Source organism: Thermobia domestica, chromosome 9 (assembly GCF_964235325.1).
Source record: "Thermobia domestica chromosome 9, izTheDome1.hap1.1, whole genome shotgun sequence".
Taxonomy (NCBI): domain Eukaryota; kingdom Metazoa; phylum Arthropoda; class Insecta; order Zygentoma; family Lepismatidae; genus Thermobia; species Thermobia domestica.
Genome location: NC_137462.1, coordinates 100,401,316 through 100,424,412, shown reverse-complemented (window position 1 = coordinate 100,424,412; position 23,097 = coordinate 100,401,316). Strand labels below are relative to the sequence as shown.

At 36.7% G+C, this 23,097-nt stretch overlaps 1 protein-coding gene and 1 long non-coding RNA gene across 4 annotated transcripts in view; one reads left to right on the top strand and one right to left on the bottom strand.

Moving 5' to 3' along the window:
- Positions 1–23,097, top strand: part of LOC145694886 (uncharacterized) — a 593,410-nt gene that overhangs the window by 236,550 nt on the left and 333,763 nt on the right. The window lies entirely within an intron of this gene.
- Positions 16,732–23,097, bottom strand: part of LOC145694885 (uncharacterized) — a 50,422-nt gene continuing 44,056 nt past the window's right edge. The window contains exon 3 of the long non-coding RNA XR_014133058.1: positions 16,732–16,858. This is a non-coding gene — a long non-coding RNA (uncharacterized LOC145694885). The remainder of the gene's footprint in view (positions 16,859–23,097) is intronic.

Sequence of the window (23,097 nt, the reverse complement as noted above, 5' to 3'; positions counted from 1 at the left end):
TCATGTTCTAAATGCGAGAAGTGTTCATTGCATTCTAAGCCTAAAGATGGCGCAATAATCTTTTATGACGAACCTCAGTGAAACAATTGCATCATTCTTCCTTAGTATAAAAGGTGCTGCCATTTACCGTTCGGTTTAAGTAAAGTACCGAACATGATACAAAGTAATGTGCACGAGCGAGTTTAGATATCTACGATACTAGCAAGCATCAGTTTTCAAAGGTGCTATTGAATAGTGCGGATTCCAGCTTCTTCCCCATCCACCCTGTTCTCCAGACTTGCCCTCAAGTGACTTTTTCCTGTTTCAAAAACTTATACAAACACGATACAGTGACGATAAAGAGTTAATGTTGATCTTTTATGCTGTCCAAGTCTGGTTTGGCGGCTGACTTTTTTTTTTTTTTAACTTACTAATATTTGACGTCTAAATGATCAACGCGCTAAGTGCATTGAGATCGGGGGAATTTATGTAAAAATCGAAGTAAGTACTTTCCAACATTTATCTATTCGTTGTATGTTAGGCTTGGAACTTATTGACCGTTTCTCGTATGTTAATGTGGCGAACAAAGAAACGAGATTTGGATTTCGCAAATGATTTATGGACGGAAGTAGATGGGTTCTGTTGAATATACGCAGACGATATAGACTTGTTATGAAACTATATAGGATCAGTACAAGAAATCCCAAATATTCTTGGACCACGGTGGCTCAGTGGCAGAGCTTTCACCTTTGGTGCATTGGGATCCTTGGTTCGATCCCAGCTCGCGACAGGTGAGCTTTGTGGTGGATCAACACCGCCGTGTGCGTGGGTTTCCCGTTACCTCCCATTTTCTTTATTCCACCATTTCGTTCATTTTTCATCATCATCGTCTCCTTTAACCTAGCCGGCATAACCATGGGACGTAGATTTCATTTCCGAATATTTTTCTGCCGGCATGTAAAGGAATAAGTATCAAGAGTAAATGTAAAGAATATTAAACACATCGTAATAGGCAGAGACTAAATCCGCGGAAATACTGTAATTATTATAATATTAGTATTTAGAATGTAATATAAAGAATATTACAAGAGGATGCTAACTGATATCTCCATGCTGTATGTAACACTATATTCAGTGTTCGAAGTGGAAAAAAAAAAAGCAGAGGCGGTATGTTTTATTACGATTTTGATTCGACATACCGGCTATCAACATGTTGAAATACAGTGACGGTATGTTGCCTTAAAAAATCAATTTCTATTTACATAATGACTAAAAACCATTAGAGAGTTTCCTCAGCTACGGGGAAGAGAGATGGAGAGACTTTGATCCCCCGTCAACAACTTTCTGAAAAAAAAAATCCCTAATGTTATAAAGAGTTATACCGAGTTTCTAAATTAACGATTTTCTGCGTTAACCTCACTCGATTGAGGAGTTTGCTCGTGGGTTTTCTCGGGGTTCTCCCGTTTCCTCCCACTTTCTTCATTCCACCATTTCACTCATCTCTCATCATCACCGTCTCCTTTAGCCTAACTGGCATAATCGTGGGACATAAAACTCAAAGATTTCATTTCGATTGAGGAATATTTCAAACCCCGGAAGATCCGTCCCCGCAGCAGACAACTCCCCAACCACTCATGCTCAAAACACGACATTTGCATGCATTAAGGCAAGAAGACATTCACATACGTAGGAAAGAAACAATTCAATATGGCACATCAAAATATAAACTAGATGAATTTCTTTGAAGACACATATTTTTAAAAGCAAGTTAGGAAAAAGATGAAAATGTCGGTGTTCTCAACTTAGAAATTATTTCTACATAAGAAATGATCTTTTTACATGCACAACTATTCGTCAATTACTGTGTATAAAAATGGATTTATTAAAGGTATTTAGCATCTACTCTCCAGTGACGGTATGTCATGATCACTGAAAAAAACAGAGGCGGTATGCCTTTATTTCTGAAAAAAAAAAAAAAAAAAAAAAAACAGAGGCGGTATGGCATACCACCGCATACCGTCTCACTTCGACCACTGACTATATTCATTACGTGTTTTTTACGATTCTTAATCTGGACGATAATTTGATCGGCACGGAAATGTCTTCAATGTGCCAGTGCTCAGGGTGTGGGTCAGTTTTTCGGCTACCGTTCCTCAAGAATATAACCAATAATAGCAGTTTTTCTTTCAAATCGTGTACAGTGTAACCATCAACAACATACAAGATTTGCGTGTTTTATTTGAGATCTAATCTTGGGGAATTCAGTGCTTATATATATAATATAATATAGGTCAATCTTCAGTCATGGACATGGTTAAGAATGTCTTTCAGGCACAAAGGTCTAACAGGGAAATAATTTCGGGGCACAGAGCTTTACGGAGAAGTCTCAAGAACGTCAGCCCCATTAAGTTCGAAAAGATGGGGATGATGATTCCTGAAGGACACAATTATAACACAGCCCCATATACAGGCAGCGGACCCCAGAGTATGAATTAGATGTATTTTGTGACATAGAATCCAAATTTCGAAACTTCAGGGCGATTGACCGTGTCAATTTTTTTTTATGCGCGAAAAAACTTGTGCCCTCCGTATCCAAAATCGCTCAAGTTTATATATTATTGGCGTGGCGATATTACATACGAAACAAGTTGTTTACCTAGTAGTTTCACACTGTGAACTTTGGTAGATATCCCAAGTATGCAAATTGAATATTGAAGCCGCAAATAGTAATATATATATAATATTTGTGTGTGTGTAAGTTCTGGTTTCAATACAGAGATATAGTGGATATCAATTTGAACCTGCTTTGGGGATGCTGAGTGTATATAAAAAACAATTTCTTGCCATATTTTAGTTTTTGCTCTATGAAAATCAATATTGAAAACAGAAATTATAGTATCCCCCCACTCCCCTTTGGATTTCAATTGAATAATAAGAGCTTAGATAGAATCTATTTTTGGGATTCCAAATCCATATTAAAACATCTCATACTACCTATTACCGCTTTTGCTATATGTGATAAATATTGAAGTCATGCATTTCTCCCACTTCAAGTTTTAAATTTAGGATAAATGCAGGGCCTTTTCTTGCAACGCTGGATCTATATAGAAAAAAAAACTCGTTATCTATTACCGTTTCCTGCTCTATTGTGATCAATGTTAAAATTATAAATAGTGATTTCTTCCACTTCCGGTGTGAATATCGTATTACGGGATGAGATGAAACCTATTTTTGGAGCATTCAATGTATATCAGAAAAGCATTTCTCGTATGTTTTACCATTTCTGCTCAGATATTTACCGACGCTTGATTTTGAGTTCGTTTCGTTTCAACACCGACGCTGTATGACAAGGGGAGCCTACAGCTTAACATTGGTTCGATTCCCGGTGAGAGCTCATGCGGTTCGAATCCTGTCTCTCCTGCGAAGAAGCTTACGCTAACTATATAGCCACAGGGGAGTTCGATGGTTGAACGGATGGACATCTGTAATACTTTCTATATGTATACGTAACATAGCTGTAAAGTAATAATAATAATAATAATAATAATAATAATAATAATAATAATAATAATAATAATATAAAGACCCAATAGTACTTAGATCCCCAATATTTCCATAAGCTTTTATTCATGCAATTGAGATGTTAATATAGGCATTTAAATTTAGTGTGTAAAATGTAAATAATTAGTTACCATAATATTATTTTCTTCCCGTGGATAATAATTATAAATCATATTTTCAACTTAATAGGCTAGAATTACGCATACAGGTACTATGATTATCAGGTTAAGCATTTTCTGCGATCATATATATATTATTATTTGTAAGTCTTTGTTCTTTCGTGAAACATCGTTAAATTCAACTACGTAAATTCTGTAGAAACGCCAAGTTAGTGTGACTGACAGTAATGACTGGCTATTAGGGTATTAACAATAAAACAGAAGAATAGGTACTTCGATGCAGTTTACTCCTTTTTATTACTTACACCAAGCAAGCTAATGACGTCATCGCTTGCATTCTCTGACGTCCATCGCGAGCCTCTCTTATATAATATACTGATTGGAGAAATGTCAATGCTCTTTACTTCTGGAGAGTCTGATCGTTGCATACCGAAGGGTTTCAGTAAGATTACAATGGTATATTGTCAACTGGGATGCCAAAACAAAGCTTCCCACTTTAAATTACATACGAGCGCATAAAACAAGCAATATCATTGACATTATTAAAACCAGTTGCTGCTCACAAGTCTTCGGCCTGCTATACACTATAAGTTAAAAACCGTGAATAATTAAAAGGTCTAATTGTTCACATTTAGCAAATTTTTTTGTTAGTTTGGCCGCGAACCAATATGCGGTTACACAGATATTAGCGAGGGAGATCCAGGTTCGATTTCCACGTTAAAACTGTAGGTCCACGTCTCATATAACCTCACTGCTGAACCTTGACTGAAAATCAAATTCAAGAACTCTCTATTGTTGGTATAGTGAGGGTCGAAGGGAATAGCTTGTTTGAACTGGCAATGTTGCTTTTTCATTTAAGAGTCTTCATCCCGGCGGCCATGTTCAAATCCGCCATTTTGAATCAGACAAAAGTTTGAAACAAAACGCATAACATTGACACCTTATAATAGCAAATTTTACCATAAATCCAACGGTATAACCATTTTTGCTTTATCATTAACATGGCCGCCATCAAGGCAACTCTTACAATAGACCTAATATTTATCCACCTGCTTTTTATTTAATTATTATCGTTAACCCAAAATTTACAAGGTGGGGTAAAGGATTAATACATATGCTGCAACAATATTTAATTTCCCTGTAACTTTTTACCAATTGCGCGTAAATCAAAATTAACGTCACCATTGTTCTTCTGATTAAATTTGCGCCTTAAATCATGTATCACGTGACCCTATTCCTATTTTAAAAACTTAACCTTAATTCAAAATGGCGGATTTTAAGATGGCCGCCGTCAGGTATACCCTTACTATATGACTTCTCCCTAGTCCTAATATGTACCCATATATTTGTTATTCACCTTTTGTCGTTACAAGAGGTTTTACAGAGCTTTTACCTCCAACTGTATAAAGACTATTCTGTACTTCCATGTGATGTTCTGGTAGCTGTATCTCCTAAACCCCTGGAGCTTCGCACCTACAACTTCACCGAAATACTGCAACATTTAGTACTACTTTCTCATATGTGTCTGTCAGCAGCTCGATTCACCCAAACGTAAGGTTTACTTGTGAGTAACTTATATCACTCTTCACTACGAATGGTTGACATAAGAAGTTTTTAAATCCAATTGAAAGTGAAATTTGATTTTTTTTTAAAGCATTAATACCCTATATGTAAAGCCTGTGAGTCATTTATTTTCTAAGTATAAAAGTGTTTTTTTTATCGTTTTATGTCCATATCCTAAATAGTATTTTCCCTATAGGTCTGTCGTGTCCGTGGGTTTTCTTGTTGTAGTCCCGTTTTCTCCTAGATTCTCATTCCACCAATTCTTCCATCATTTACTTGCCTTAATCATTCGTCTCCTTTAGCCTAAAGGGTATAATCGTAGGACGTTAAACTGAAATATTTCATTTCATCTCATTTCAATTTCCTTATACGTCTGGGTTCCGTGAGGTCTGCATTGAGCTAAGCTGGAAAAAGTTGGGAAATCGTGATAGATTGAAGTAAATCGTGAGTTGGTGTGAAATTAATGCAGAATTTTCATTCGATCGCAAGATTAAACTGCTGCAACTTGCCTGAAGTTAAACGGTATTAATTGAAATAAAAGCACGTATTATCAATACATTTCAGTGTTTGAAATTCCCAGGCATATAAAAAATTGCGATTCCGGAGCGAATAAATTCTTCAAAGGCATCCTTGGTTCTTGAAGGCGTGTCCATTCAAGAACATGACCAAATGCTAGAAATAATGGAAATTAGTGAAAAGCATAATAGCTAAATAGTTTCGTGTTACAATACATGTTACCTGCGTATCCTCATTTATTCACATTTGTGGCGTGTAACATGATTAGATTATCCTGTTGACTGATGGAAGGCGTTTCAATTTTTGGTGTATTTTGTCACAATTTTGAATTCTCGGACGTAATGGATTTGCCAGGATAGAGCAAGATGTTGTGAATCAGTGTAGTAGCTACGAAGCATCTTACGTTCACCATAAACTTCTCTGATGCGCAACGTCGGCTCTGGAAAGTATTTAGAAGTGGAAACGCGATAACCACAAATTTCTCGACCACACACAATATATTGGTTGCCACCCGTACAAGATTAATTTTTCCTAGCATGTGTGTGTGTGGTCGAGAAATGGATCGTTTTCGTAGCACTAGAACAGCAGCAGCGTAGAGTAGAATTTCAAACGCGGATATTTTTTATTCTTGGTCAATTTGTGTAATATTCACTTATCCATCTTCATCTCCATAGTGTAATATTCGATACAGTAACGGTACACGGATTTTTCCCTCACTGTTTTTAAATTATAAAAGATGTTTATATATTTTGTTCACAAAATTACAAATAAGTAACTCTCTAAAAGTTCTTTCCACTACAATTGGACCTCCTGCCCGTTCCAGGTCGGAGATTTAAGTTTCATGGTTAAGAATAACCCTGTCTGTTGCAGCTCGGATATAGGTGAAGATACCTCTTACCCGTTGCAATTTAGAGGTAGAGTTAGCATATCCTGCCCGTTGCAGCTCGAAGGTAGGTGAGGATATCCGTTGCAGCTCAGAGGTGCGGTTAGAGGTCCGCCTGTTGCAGCTTGGAGAAAGAGGTACGATATGACCAGTTAACAACGGATGACTTCTGTCTCGAGGTATCCGTTTCTTTTGGAGACTGAGCCTGTGAAGGATTTGAAGGGGGTCGTCTTCCTGTTCCATTTGTGGTGAAGGCATCAGTGGGCTATGTGCTGGTGCTTGTGCCAAAGTATGTTGTTTTGTTTACTATTATGGGATGCTTCCAATATACCGAGATATTGCAGTAGCTTCTCCAAATTCAGTGCTACAATCAAATAAACAACGCTCTGCAACCTCTTGTCGTTTCTATGGATTTACTACAGTGATCACCAACCTTTAATTCGTCCTCACCAACAGCAGAACGAAGTTCTTTACCTTCCTACCTTTCAAATATACGTCATCACAACAGAATTTTGTAATCTCACTTTGCTTTTTATATACGCTCACACTGTTAACAGTTCATTAATGTTTCAAGTTGTTAAGGCGCTTCTTTTGCGAAGATCGTGTTTCAGGATCGTGTTCCTTCAGCCTGAAAATATACTAAAGTACAGAGATGTTTCTGTGACTATATACAGTATATCCAGGAATGGGAGAACACAAGTTTTCGAATAATATATAACACAGTAGTATACAGACAGTATGATTTATGGCCATAAGCATGTCTAACAAGAAGGCAGACTTTGGTAAGTGAACTTTGGGGCCATTTTTTGCGAGGTGGTAGTACACATTTAAAGAGTTAATATTACAAACTGGGAGAGCGCAATGGCGAAAAATAACTGAGAGAAACCGTCTTAAAGTTTTCTACTCGCCGTATATATCGTGCGACGCGCGAACTTAAGTGACGGTGTGGCAGAGTGAGGAAAATCTGCGACTCATGTGCAAAGGGTCCCGGGTACGATTCCCGTTCGAGGCGAACTTTTTTGTTTTTGTTTCAACCAATAAAGTAGCTATTTGTAATTATAAGTAAAATATTATTCACCATATGTTTATAATGAATAAAACAATATAAATTTTCAAATCACTTTTAAAAATCGTTCAATGTTCCATGTAGAGATGCAAGGGCTCGGAAAAAAACCGGCTTTTTTGGAAAAAAAACTCTGTTTTTTCTGCTTTGCTTTTTTGCTTGGGAAATTTTGGGCTTTTTTCAAAATTCTGCTTTAAATCGATAAAGCAGACTTTGTTTCGCTTCTCTATAACACAGAAAGTAATTTAATTAGTGGTTGATGCCGATAATAATATAAAACCTCGAAAGTAAACCATGAATTTCGAAAAGATATTTTAAACAATTTTACTTCAACATTTTTACATTATGAATTCCAAAGGATTAACCAATGTATATAATAAACACATTTTAACCTCCTATATACAAAAGTAAGCAGAGTTGGCAAGAACCATGGTTGTTTCTGAAAATGCCAAAAACCCGTTTTTGGGGGGGGGGGCAGTTTAAACCAGGCTTTTTTGGGGCTTAAACCAGGTTCTTTGATTTAGATATTTTGCTTTATGTATTTGTATTACATATTCACAGAAATAAGTTTGTTTCGCCTTGGTGTTATTATTCAACAACGGGGTTATGCTGGAAGAGGTCCCATAAGCTTAAAGAAGTCCGGTCAGTAAATTTCTTAAATTGAGAAACTCCCGCCCTAGCCATCGGGAAAATCCCGTTATTCTTTTAAATGTAAAACAATAACGGGAAAATCCTGTAAAATTTAATTTGCATGTAAAATTTAAAGGTCAACGTATTATAATCAGTACGCTAAAACTGAGTGACACACAATCATAGTCAACGTCTTGCGAATAAAATCAGAAAAATAAACACACTGCTGAACAAGACTGCACTTATTTAATATAAAAACACATTTACACGTGACGTTTCGATCTTCTATCCAAGATCCTCATCAGTGTACATCTGATGAGGATCTTGGATAGAAGATCGAAACGTCACGTGTAAATGTGTTTTTATATTAAATAAGTGCAGTCTTGTTCAGCAGTGTGTTTATTTTTCTAAAACTGAGGTATTAAATTACAAATTTAGTATGTAGGTATCATTGAAAGTCCAATCCAAGCTAATGTTGGAAGCTAAGTAGGCAATCGATAAATTTTACCAATTTTAATCAATATATTTAAGCAACCTTCGCTTCTTTATAAAACAACAGGCATGCAGAAATATATAATTTGGTTTCGTTTTGTATGTTTAGGCTTAACATCGTTACGTAATACCGAGGTTATCAAGGAGAAGACTTTCGCTTAAAGTGACATCCGAAAGAGTACTTGGTTTACACATGAAAGAAGGGTTGTGGTTCGACCGACAATTGAACATGGGACACCTTGATTAAAAGGTGAAAAGGAAATAAGACTAATGCAGATGGTTTGACATGTGAAACGTCACTATGAAGTTCACACGATTCGCATTTTTGTTCTTTTAATTTTTTTACTTTAAACCAGTTATTTAAAAAAACAGCTGGTGTAAACGAGCCAACCCTAAGAGTAAAAACTTCTTTCAAAAAATACACAAATAACTAGCAAAATTGTATGTAGTATTTTTACTTCAAAATATTCCATACCCTCTTTTTGAAACAAAATAAAATTAAAATAAAACATAAGAGAAATACTTAGATTTGTATGATACAATTAAAGGCTGCACATGGTTCTGTATATTCTTGAAATTCTACAGTCAAGTTTTTTATAACCACCATCAAGGGCGCCCATCAGGGTGGTTAAGGGGGCGCTTGCCCCCCTAGACGAAAATGTACTTCAGAATATTGAAAATCCAATAGGATTTTTACATTAGTTACAGCAAAATTTGAAACTATTTTTGAAACGTCGCTTATACTTCCCCTCCTTGGAAACCACAACATGGGGCCCTTGACCACCATCACGGTTTACTCAGACCTCAAGTTTTCTGAATTTTTAACAAGAGGGATTCAACATATCATTACGGAAGAAAAAAAAAGACTACGGAATATATTTAAGTTAAGCTAAATACAACAGCACAACAAACGTGACTGAGTGGTTGGCTTTTGCGCTTCTATCGGGAAGTCCGGGATTCAACCCAGCATTTGACCATTCTGACAAAGCCTTCCTTCATTCCATCTGAGAATGTAGAAATAGTGAGTGTACTGGCCGACTAGGAGTGTAAGAGTTGGCCGACTTCCTTTCTTATTGTTTTTAAATCGTTATTATTACTAATTACCAGCAGTGACGGTTTTGCGAAGGTTAGAGGATCGGATTTCGGACTGAAGCCTGTTCTCCAAAGTTGTGGAATGTCTAAAACGAACGAAATATCTATTAGTTATGCCTTTACTCATAAACTTTAAGCTCCCGTCAAATAAAAATTACGAATGTTTAGAAAAACTAAACATCAGTAGTAAGAAAACCCCTCCCAAAACACTTTTTTAAATTCGCCACTGATTCTTAGTATAAAATGATCTTCAAGGTTGTATCCGGAAGATTATTGCTAAATATATAAACGAAACGAAATATTAGTTATGCCTGTACTCATAAACTTCAAGCACTCCCAAATAAAATTAGGACTTTTTAGAAAACGAAACAATCAGAGAAACCCCTCCCAAAGTACTTTTCTAAATCCGCTATTGATTATTTGTATAAATTGGTATTCAAGGTTGTATCTGGAAAATTATTGCTAAATCATTGCACAACTACAGTATAACAGAAATGTGCAAATACGGTTTGACGGACATATTGAAAAACGTATGCTTTGACGGATATATAGAAAAACGTAAGTTTAACTTTCGTGCTAGAAGCTGGAGTACTAAGCTCTTAGAAATGAAACACGGATGACAAACTAAAATGATCTAGAGAAGGAAAAAAATGTCGATAACTCAAAAGTTAAAATAAAGTTAAATAACCTGTAAAATTGCCCTCAAATACTACATTCTTCATGTTAGCTTTAATTCGTAAAATATGTGCTCCATCCATCTTGATGGTGAATTACAGAGCTAAATATGGCATTCAGGTCGTGGAAATCTTATCTAACTATAGAATATACTATAAGAAAGCTATTTGGATAGAAAAATCATGAAAATGAAAAAAGCCAAAATTTCCAAAATTCTCGGTTTTTTTTTTCAAAAAAGCCGGCTTTTTATGTGAAAAAAACCATCGATTCAAAAAAGCCGGCTTTTTTGCATCTCTAGTTCCATGTTAACTAGCAAACAAAATTTAATCTATTCCGTAAATATACTGATATTACGAGTTATATTATGGTTACAACAATCGTGTAATAAATATTCTTGACGCTTCGTGTCTACATCTGTTGACAGCATGAGAATTACAAAGGAGTTGAGGGGGAAGTCCCCATTGCTAATACAGGATGTTGCTATTACCAAAAGAATTTCCCCCTCATTCCCCTTGTAATTCGCACACTGTCTTCAGATGTAGACACGAAGCATCAAAATATTTTTTACACAACGACTGCGGTAACCAGTGACGTATTTACGACATTGTTTCGGGGGAGGCTTTGCTAAATTTTGGGGAGACTTTGCCTGGAAATGGGAAAATTCCACAAGATATTTCATTTACTTCTATAATAGTAAGTAAGATTTCGGGAGGCTTAAGCCAGGAAGCCCCCTTAAATACGCCACTGGCGGTAACAATATTATTTATGGAATAGATTAAATTTTGTTCCTAGTTAACATGGAACAATGAAAGATTTTACAAGTGATTTGAAAATGTCTATTGTTTTATTCATTATAAACATATGGTGAATTAATATTTAACTTATAGTTACAAATGGCTATTTTATAGGTTGAAGAAAAAACAAAAAGTTTGACTCAAACGAGAATCGAACCCGGGACCCTTTGCACATGAGTCGGAGATTCTCCTCACTCTGCTACGCCGTCACTTGAAAAATTGCGCGTCATACAATATATATGCCTCGAGTAAAAAACTTTCAGACGGGTTTTCTCCGTTATTATTGGCCATTGCACTCTCTCAGATTGTAACATGAATTCTTTAAATGTGCGCTACCACCTCGCAAAAAATGGCCCCAAAGTTTATTTACCAAAGTCTGCCTTCTCCTTGTAAGTGAGAGTGCCCGAAATTTTACATACATTTTTCAACAACCCAATATATGGCAATACCCTATTGGTTATGCAAACCATCAGTATATCACGTAGGTGGAAACCTCGTGTAAAATGATCACTTTTATGCTACATGAATCATGTAGTATTTAGTCGCGAGCCGTGTTGCTTTAAGCCAAAGCACAAATATTACATCATCTTCATGTGATATTATTTATTTGTGAATGTTTAAAATATAAGTGCTTTTATTTTCCCCACAAAATGACGTATGAATTGGTTTGTTCTTGTAAAATATGGCCTTGTAGTTCTTAAATTGACTTAACGGTTTCAGAAGCAGCATTGAAATTGACTTCCTACCATGTATTTCCGTTAAAAAGAGAGTACTTTATTTGTAAGCTATCTATAAGACCTGTGGTTATATTTGAATAAAATCATGAGATGCCGTGAAAGAAGCGTATGGATCTTATTTTAGGCGTATGAGAAAAACTGTCCTACAACAATATCGATAAAGGATTAATATATTGTTAAATACTTAATGTTTTCGTGTTAAACCTATAAGAGAAATTAGTTTCAGTAATTATTATTATTATTATTATTATTATTATTATTATTATTATTATTATTATTATTATTATCTATAGTAATGAGATTATATGAGAAAATTGCTCGTTAAAACAGTAGTAAGGCCATCTGACGAATGTTGTTGAAGCCGGTCGCCAGTGCACCAAAATCGTGGAAGTAAAACGATGTTTCGGTCTGATGCCCAGACGTTCTTGTCAGTTAAATGAGCTGTCTACGTCTTAGACAAAGGAAAGTATTGGGGGGGGGGGGAATTCAAGATAGATTATGGATTGACGTCATCACTAATTTTTGTGATATTATATTTCTTATTTCTTTTTATCTTTTTTTCACGGTGGTTGGTACCACTTCCGTTTTTAACTTTGGAAAGCAATGCTAAGACGTAAAAGCACTTCTAGAAAGCAAAGATATACTTTTTGTTTTAGATAACATTGTTTTGAAGTTTGTTCCTCAGTTGTGAAATAAGAAAAATCTTTTTCGCTGGAAAAAAAAAAAAAAAAAAAAAGCTGAAATATATTTAAAGATGGGAGCTTATGAGAAATATTGAAGAAGAAATGATTAACAACTGGGGGCCCAGTCCCTTCCCAAACAACTTCTGGCACCCTCGAAATGGAATTCGACTTTTAGGTCTTTATTTCAACGTATTTATTAAAGCAAGTGAATGCTTATAATACAACAAATAAAAGTGCCCATTCTTCACACGCGAAAAATAAGGTTTCAAGTGACGATAAAACCGGAATTTTGAATATTGTAAAAATTCCTTTCTAGAAGCGTAATTGCCGAAAACTCTTCAACACATGTTTCCCCATTTTGGTATATTTGTTTATATATCGAATTTCGGGCCTGTTTTTCTTCCCGTCCATACATATTTCTTCTTATACAGTAGACTCCCGAGTATCCGGCCTAATTTTCATTTATCATAATTAAATGAGGAAGGCAACGCGTTGCATTGGCAATATCGCCAAGACATTGGAAGAATACAAATTGTGACAGCAAAAGAGCAGCGTTCTGCTTCTTGATCATTGTTTCGGCAGCAGTGGGGGGTGAAGGGGACATGTCTCCTCCAATCTTGGAACTGGGGGGACTGTGCCCCCAATAATCAGATTTGAAATGTGTTTTTTGGGGGGAGAAATGTGATTATTTGTGTCCGGTTGCCACAATAAGTGAGATGAAATTGATGTCCCCCAGAGTAAGACTCAATATGCCCGCCTCCCAATGTTGAAGACAACTCTGTTCCCCTGATCCTCCACAGCATTGTTTTTTAACTTCGTAAATATTTTGAACATCACTTTAAATATATATATATATATATATATATATATATATATATATATATATATATATATATATATATATATATATATATATATATATATATATATATATATATGGAAACGGTTTTACTCGTCCCCTCAATTTTGAAAACAGATTTGCGCCGCTGTTCGTCAGTACGTAACGGACCCCAATACAATACGCTTGCCGCTGTTCCTAATTATAACTGTATTTCAGTACGTACAGTATTCGTAAATTGTTCTTGGGGTATGCTTAATGAGTTCATAGAACTCCGGCCTATCCGGCTTTTTTTTTTTTTTTCCTGCCTGTTCTTCCGCCACATTAGGGCCAGATACTCGGAAATCTACTGTATATTTCGTTACATTTTCTAGCCATTTTAGTTGCTACTAGAAATATTTTTTCCGATTTTTTCAATCTTATCTTCCATTATTTCCATATTTTCTCTTTTTATACATAAATATAATGATATCCTCATTTTTAAAATAAGCTATTGATTTCTTCTCTTCCATTCACTATTCTGTTTAATCGGGCCACAGATTTTTTCGTATCGTTTTCCTTTCAGATACGTGTTCATAAATAAGTTGTTTCTTTAATCACAAAAAAATGTTTCCCAACTGTAAAATGGGTTCTGCACAGGGGTAAAAGTGAGGGGGAACGCCGTCCCCCACCTCGAAAAAATATTTACGGCGTTCCCCCAGTTCCTAAAAAAAAAAAAATACAATGGGCCAAGATAGGCAGGGGGAACGACGTTACGTCATGCCGCTACCTACCGTCCCCCTACCTTTTCAGATACACTTTTACCCCATGGTTTTCCGTGATCTGAAAACAGATAGCCCTTCTCAAAGTATAAAATATTCCAAAGTTGTAGGTGGCAATATGTATACATAAAGAAATTATGACACAATAAAGATTTGAGAAAAGTGACTCCACAGTATTGTAAAATTTTATAGATTAATTCAAATAACTTCAAACCTATTTACACTTAAGAAACATTAACATTATACGTATCATAGAACCTATCCAAAAGCATTATCGGTAATTCTGTAAGTAATGCAATGTTGCCAAGCTGGTATACACTTCTTAGATTTATTGCTACTTGATACATAGTTTGCAAAATACACGAGGAAAAAAAAATATGGTTTCTGACGAAAATAATTGCAAAGAGAGGTATACTAACCTAAAGTACGAAATACATACACCGACTCGACAGTACAGTCCGGTGTTTGACAGAAGCGTCGAATTGAATGTGCAGAAAAAGTATGGACAAATATTTTCCCGTCATTTCTTTTTTTAATAGCGAAAATTTCCAGTAAAACGACGTATCCATTGAGTTCATATACAGTTTTCCTAACTTCAGAGGTTCCTGAGATACTCTATCTTTGGCATACATTTTGAACCCTCTTTCCCCTTCGGATACACATTTTACCTAGGTAATCAAAATTACATTATGAAAAACCCAGTTCGACGTAGGTTTCTACTATGTTCAAAAACAATTTCAAACTATTCAACATTATGATGTAACAATGTTCACTTAATTTTATATTATTATTATTATTATTATTATTATTATTATTATTATTATTATTATTATTATTATTATTATTATTATTATTATTATTATTGAAAATTTGGAAATTGAATGCTGCATCTGAAATTGAAAAAAGGGGCCAGATCAGCGAGGACAAGGAAGGGGTGGGGAATGAAGCAGACCCGAAACCAGCCACAGAGGTTTTTGGGGGTACATGTAGACGTTAGGAGGGCCAAGTCATTGAAAATTCTCTTACAAATATCTAAACTTTTCTTTTTGTATTGAAATCTCGAGGGGTCACAAGAAGTTTAGAAGGGCCAGGCCCCCTAGCCCCCTCTGGTTGCGGGCCTGGAATGAAGTATTCTAGGTTCACGAAGGAGGGCACTAGGTGAACAAGGTAGGGGACCATTGGATTAATTAGAATGGGGTTTAAATTTCCAAAAGAACTAATGGACATGTGTGTGTCTTACTCTTCACTAAATTGGATTAAACAAGTTTTGAATCTATGAACCTTCGTTGCTATTCGAACCGTTTGCTATTACAACTATAATCACCTTCGGGAACAGTTCTCGCTTTTCATTCGGAAGGTTCTAGATTCGAATTTCACACTCCTGATGTAGATTTTCCATCGTATTGTCATCAAGGACAAAGTACCAATTTATACGCCCGTACTTGGCGGCGGGAACAACTAATGGCGGCTCTCGAGGAAAGCCATATCGAAAAAAAAATATCGCTACATTCTAAGGGAAGAAACCTTACCTAATTTCCTAATCTTTGTATTCATAACAATTAGAATATTATTTTTTTTTTATCCCGTAGTTTGTAGCGAAAAAAGTTGTAATTTTTATCGACGTGACATATCTTAGGAGGCGCTAGTAGGTATAACTTAAAATTGGATGGGGGGAGGGGCGGGAACTTAGTTGATCTACGTAATATTGTAATGATATAATCTCTTTGGTATACTATTACCAGCCTTGGAAACACATATCAGTTGAATGCTCCTATTCACTTTCCCTTACATAGTACATAACTAATCCGTAAAGCATGAACACAAAAAGTTATACATCCTGTGTCGTCATTCAGTCATAGAATGATTGACTTTTCCCGTTAACTGCAAAAAGACAATTGCAAAGCCTCTGCCTGCCTGGCCGCTTAACTTTAGTTGACCCTGAATCGTTCGTCGTTTAATTTGGCCTTGATCAACTGGTAACACTTTTTTTTTTTTTTTTTTTTTTTAAGTTAGCTTTAGTAAGTAATTAATCAAAGACAATTTGCGTTTAAGGTCACTCACTTTGTACGGGCTTTCTCTTACATCTTAAAGCGAGAGTAGAAAAAGTATGTACAGTATTTCTGATATATTTATACTTTCCAAGGAGAGGCATCATGGCCCTTGCCATCTTAAAATGGTGGTTTACTAATTACCAAATACTAATGCAGGTACCTCAAAGATAATCATAGCTTCTAAGACAGTTTATTTTGCTCATAGTTTCTAAATACGTAGACTGTTCATATAAGATTTATTGAATAACATTTTAAGACCCGAAAGTACAGTACAAAGATACAGATACCACCTTGTTTTGCAAAATTTTTAAGGTTGGAAAAGCATAAGGTTTGTAATGCAGTTTCAGAATTAAGGAACAGGCAAAAGTTGAGGGAATCCACCTGCTGTGTCTGTGCTCCAAGTCCCTTCTTCAATTGAGTCCTAAGAAAATAAAACATGATTTCTTATTTCTAATGTGAAGAAAATTACTTCAAAACAGGTTTCCTATTGAGAATAGATTATAGTGGCTCTAAAGTGAAGTGAGTATTTTTGATAACAATAATAGTAATAATAATAGCGTGAACAACTTTGCAGACCTGTAAAGTTATATATTTGTCTGTGTGACTAATGTGTATGACTTAAATGTTCTATGAAAATTACACGCGTTCATTTCTTGCTATTTTACAGTCGAATTTTGAGATGATAAGTTTCAACAAAGTCAATAATAATAATAATAATAATAAAATGTTGTCCTGAGAAAAATTCGGAGGAGGGAGCATGACTGAAGTTAAAGTAACGTCTTACACCACTATTTCTAGTCTAAATCCTATTGTTAGGCCGACGGCTAATTGACCGCAGTGTGGGACAGCCAATCCGAGACAGAAAGGCAGAGGTGATACGGAAGAAAAGGCTGCGTGCATTCACCGAATATTGGATGTAGTCAAAAGATGCGATTGGTATACACTGTGTTACGAGATAGAAATTATATAAACTCCATGTACTTCCCACAGATGAAATAGAGTATAATTTAATGATTCATTCTGGCACTCAAAGTTTGATATTTTACTCCGTTACTACATTACATTTATACTGTATACTTCTAATCCAGCCTTTTCCAGTCTTTCTAATCTCGTGGACCCCATGTGACACTTATAATTCTTCGCGACCCGCTATGAAATCAAAAATGATTTTTTAAAAAAGAAGTTATTTTACGTGTCATAAAATGAAGTGATAAATTACAATATACAACACTAAATACGTCATTTATGACAATGCAATACTGTTAAAAAGGAACATCATTAAAAAAAAAATCATACCAGTTATGCCTAATATTATGGATTTAACATTCATCTAGAGTTATCTAGAGTCATCTAGAGTTAATGTCATCTATTCTCAATTGGTTAAAGCTAGGAAAGATACGTATCATACATTACAAATACTCTAGGTGTGAGCAACATAGTAAGATAAAATGTAATGAAAATATAAAGGTAACCAGTCGCTTTTTCACCCACCACCTTCGAACATCGATATGTCACCTGAGACGTACCTGGAAGATAAAAAATAGTCTCCATCAGCATCGACGATTTTATGTCAACGTTCTGGAAGACCATGGACTCCATTGCGGTACAACTTGGTGCGCCGTGAAACGAAGAAGGTATCAAGTGCATTTTGCATCTCTCCTAGGGATTTGAACTGGCGTCCTCTAAGGAATGGAACCAGCGATAATCGGACGGTGCAATGTCCGGGGAGTCTGACGAATGCAATAGTGTTTCCCAACCAAGGCGTAGAATGGTGTCCCATTGTCATCCTAGCCACGTGGGGCTTAGCGTTGTTCTGTAACATGAGGACCCCTTTGCGATTCAGAAGTGCTGGCTTCAGAGTTTTTGAATCTTTCTTAAAAACACGGCTCAACTGCTGACAGTACACAGTTGCATTGATGGTCTGACGACCTGGTAGCATTTCCCGATGCACGATGCCGCGAGCAGTCCACTAAACACATAGGAGGATCCTCTTTTGGTGCAGTGCTGGTTTCGGCTGTTTTGGAACTGGTTCATAAGATGCTAACCAATGAAGACGGCGCCGTGGAGCTTCGTACAGAACCCACTTCTCTCCGCAATGCCAATATCCTGTCCAGGAATAACTCCTTTCTCAGGCGAGACAGCAAAGAAACACAGGTGTCTGCTCGCGTTGCCTTCTGGCCCGGAGTCAAATCATGTGGGACCCATCCACCCAACTTGTAGTGCTTCCCAAGTTGATGGAGGTGCTGCCGAATGGTTTCTCCACTCACACTGAATTATAGTTCCAGTTTCTCACTTGTCTGGCCACTGTTCGCCTCAATTGCTTCCTGAAGATCTTCATTATGTACATGCGTTGGTCTTTCAACATGTGCTGCGTCTTTGAGTCTTTCGTCACCGTCCTTAAGCTTCCTAAACCACTGCTGCACTGTCCGCGTAGTCACGACATCTTCACCAAAGGCCTGGCATATCTTCTGCCCCGCTGCAGCGACGTTTGACCCCAGTTTGAACTCGTACAGCATACACGCCCTTATGATGATCTGTGGAAGTTTCATGTTCATTCTGTCCTTAAGCATGTTCACGGTGTAACTGAACTGCCACAACCAGGTAGTATACTCTCACCAATCATTGACCTTCGCCTTATCTTCATTCGCATTCAACCCACGGTGTGAGGGCCAATGGAACACAGACCTCCACAAAATACGACAGAATTTTCTTGGTTGCCTTTATAAAATGATCCGCGGAACCAGTTTCAATTTATTGTGACTTCCCAGTGTCCATGGACCACAAGTTAGGAGATATCTAAACTATTAACATTTTTCTTAATTTGTGTTTAAGTGGTGTAGCATTTATAATATACCCATGCTAAGAAACTAATATTAGAAGTAAAATTAGGTAATACTGTTGGCAGATAAAAATATTCCCGATTAGGAAACATCACAAGTAGTATGGTCTGCTTTAACTAAAGGAAAAAAAGAAAATAATTAAGCTGTATTGTTTAATCTACTGTACTATCTAACGCACTTTTTCCAAATACGAAACCTTATGTATATTTATAATTTCTACATCTGTTAGATTTATTTCTACTTTATACAGCGAACTACAATTAAGCACAAGTAGTAAAGCTTTGTATACAGCGAGCAAATACCAGTGAAGTTGTAGAGTTCCGGTTACCCACCACAAACTTCCATAATCTAGAAACGAATGAGGCACCCCCACGTCGAAATAAGCCCTCTATCACTGAGCCACCGTGCCCCTATTTTGAAGGAAAAACTAGATTCTGATAGATGTATCGATCAAGTAAATGCTGTGTGAGATCAGATAAATCAATGTTCAAAATAGTACTGACGCTCAGTGTGGCATTCGTAGTTTTCTTCGTCCGGAGACGGTAAATACATTTAATTAGGTTATTTATTCTCAACTGGTGAGCCGCGTCCCTCCAGGGGTCACGGACAAGTCTGCGGATCGTCATTAAATTGGTTCTCCCTACATTTTCTTACTTTTATTGTTTGTAAGAAAGAAAGGGTCTATGTGGCTACCAGAAGGAGGGTCTTAGTGTTCAAAAGGCTAAGAACTACTGTTCTAGTTTAATTGTAAGAAAATGCAAATTGAATGCATGGCATATACAGACATCAGGTAGATTCAATTTACGAGTCTTAAGCATTGTTAGTCGTATCATGGATAACGATGTGATTCAGACGGGGAAACAGACTTCTACAACGCGGAAGTGAAGTAGTTAATAACCAGATAGCAAAAGCATGCAGTGACAAGGAACTGCGTCACGAAATAGCAACTTCAATTCATATCGATAAGGTCTGTTCTATGTGGTATATTTACTGGGCGCCTTTCATAGCGTATTTCACATTACGATGTGCAGCATTTAGCAGGCGCTTTAAGATCAATTCTCATTACCTACGTGTTTAACAATAGTGAAGTAATTTGTATATACTGCTTCATTAAGTCACAATAACTATTTTGTAGTCCCGGATAGCGTAATCGCTATCACTCTTGCTTTCGTTGCGAGCGGTCTCGGGTGCGATCTCCGGTGGGGGCACTTGTTAGTCGAAAAAGTGTAAAAGATTTTTTTTTTCAGGCCAGCCATCCTGAGTGAGGTTTTATATACCTAACATAATGGTCCCAGGGCACTTCCTTCCTTCCCCATTGCCTTCTTCCTCCCCAATTTCCCCGTGTAGTGTAATCGCCGAGAGACGCCATTTCTCATACCTGACGGGGTAACTTGGCCATGGCTGCCGAAAACTCAGAAATCTAGTTCCTGATATTAATAACTATTTCTTAACCTGTAAAACCTTCAAATTCGGAAGAAATTGACATAGAAACTCACTGAAGCATTCTTAACAGTGACACCATCTTTAATTTTCTGGTGGGGGGCAAGCAGAGAGGTAGAAAAATTTGGGAAGGCAGCAAATGTTTGTACACTGAAAAGGACACTTTTATATTACTTCACTCACATTAAAATGCAACTTATCTAGGGAGGGAGGTCAGGCATCGTCACTGGGGCGTCATTTAGGGGTTAGGGAGGGGCATTTGCCCCCCCTGAGTTTGAGATTTATATAGATTTTATCAATAGAGTAGTAGTAAATGAGTGAAAAACGCGAAATTTTACTTATCGAGGGGTTTTGCCCCCCCCCCACCAAGGAAAATTTGAAATGACGCTCCTGCATCGTCACCGGGCACGGGCACTCGCTCTCGTGTATACACAGGCCCGTATCCACGGGAGGTCTAGGGGGGCCGGGCCCCCCTAAATTCTTACTGGTCCCCTAAAATTTTCACCATAGGCTTACAAATGAACTAAAATAGGGTGATAAATTATAATATGGTTGGATCGCCCCCCTACATTTTTGGTCTGGCTACCGGCCTGTGTCTACCATTTGTCGTTGTCACTGATTATTGACTTTATTCGTAATTGGCTATGAAACCAAGCAGGGGAACCTCAAGAATATGAAGGGAGGGAAGGACAAAGTCATCTAACACTTGTAAAACAGAAGACAGAAACAATAAGTTCAATTGTAAACGCATCAAGGACTGATTCTACAATTAAGAAAAAATTCATTTACAGAAGCTGCGATATTTTTCGTAAATATGTCATACACACAAATGATGAGACAGTTTTTCCTCCGAGAGTTTGTTTCTGCACTGAGACAAAGTAGGTAAGTCAGCCATGTTTTGCTTCTTTCGATCTCTAACAATGTTTTTCTAACTTGAACAACGATAAACTATGATTTTTGTTGGTTGAAATATTATATATTTGATTGTTGTTTATTTTCCTTATTCAAGTTTTGATAAAATATCCAAGAAATTCTCCAGTTCCTTTGGAGTTGAACCATGTGCCATTCCTCCACCTGTTAAATTGTGCGACTGAAAACAACGACCATTTCCTTTTACCCGACTTCGATCCGGTATTTTGTTCTGGAGTTATGGGTATTTTGCGTTTTTTCCACCCGACAAATTGTTGACTGTTAGCGCCGAACTAACATTAACTACTCTAAGTTTGTTTGTAAGGAAAAGGCACCATGGTTTTGCTGTAGAGCTCTCATCTGTGTGTTAAGGGTTTTCTGGTTCGATCCTAAAACATATGAGTTTACAGTGTCGTCTGTCTATAAGTTTTTCCCTCTTATCGAGTTCCAGCAGTTCTTTCTCACATTCACTTCACCAATACTTCCATAATCACTCACTAGCATTATTGAATATATGTAAGAAAATAATTTGTATATATTATTCGTCTCTTTTAATCTACAAAATATTCGTAAGTTGTTCAGTTAAATATCCTCCCCTCCCAAGTTTTTAGTATGTGTACTAGGAGATTGATTTGGGTTTTGGTAAACCGAACTCTTTAATAAATTAAATTTTACTAAGCTTAGGCTTGAATATAACATTTTACCTTAAATTGAGTAAATGCTTTAAGATAAATTAATATTTGAAAGTAGAAAACATTGAAGTCTAGATTTGCGGAGTAGAAAGTCACCTAGTTTTATTTTAGTGTTGTATCCCACGGATAGATTAGTATTTTACATCCTAAACGTTATACCTACACGCTAATCTCAACAGCACTGCGGGTAGTCTACCAAGCAAGGATATCAATAATTACTCCCATAGCAATGCATGGGAGATGGGATCAACTAGCTGGATCACCTACATCAACGAACTTGATTCCTAACTTTTGATCCTCTACATCCTGGTCAAAATTGATGATCCACAGGGCCGAAACTTGTGGGAGGGCAGGAGGGGCAACTGCCCCCCCAGGAAAGCTCCCCGCCGTTCGAGGGGGGCCCACTTTAAGACAACATTTTCTTGCTCCATATACGATACGAACATGAAATTATAAATTAAGCATCAAACAGGTTCACTACATTACATAAACAAAACAGCACACAAAAGGTAAATAAAACAAAAATGAGTCGGCCCATTTCAATAAAAAAAAAAATACTATTTGGGGACCTAGAAATAATATTTATTCGTATGGCTTTGGAATTTGTCAATATTGTCCCCTTAATTAATTTGTCATGTATGAAACAGGGCCCAGGGACGAGAGAAGGGCCTACAGGCTCCGGGGGGGGGCTATAAAGAGTAAAACAAAGATGGAAAGAAGGGACCTATTTTCGAATTTTGCGGCAGAGTCCAAAACAACTTTACCTAGGAGGCCCAAAT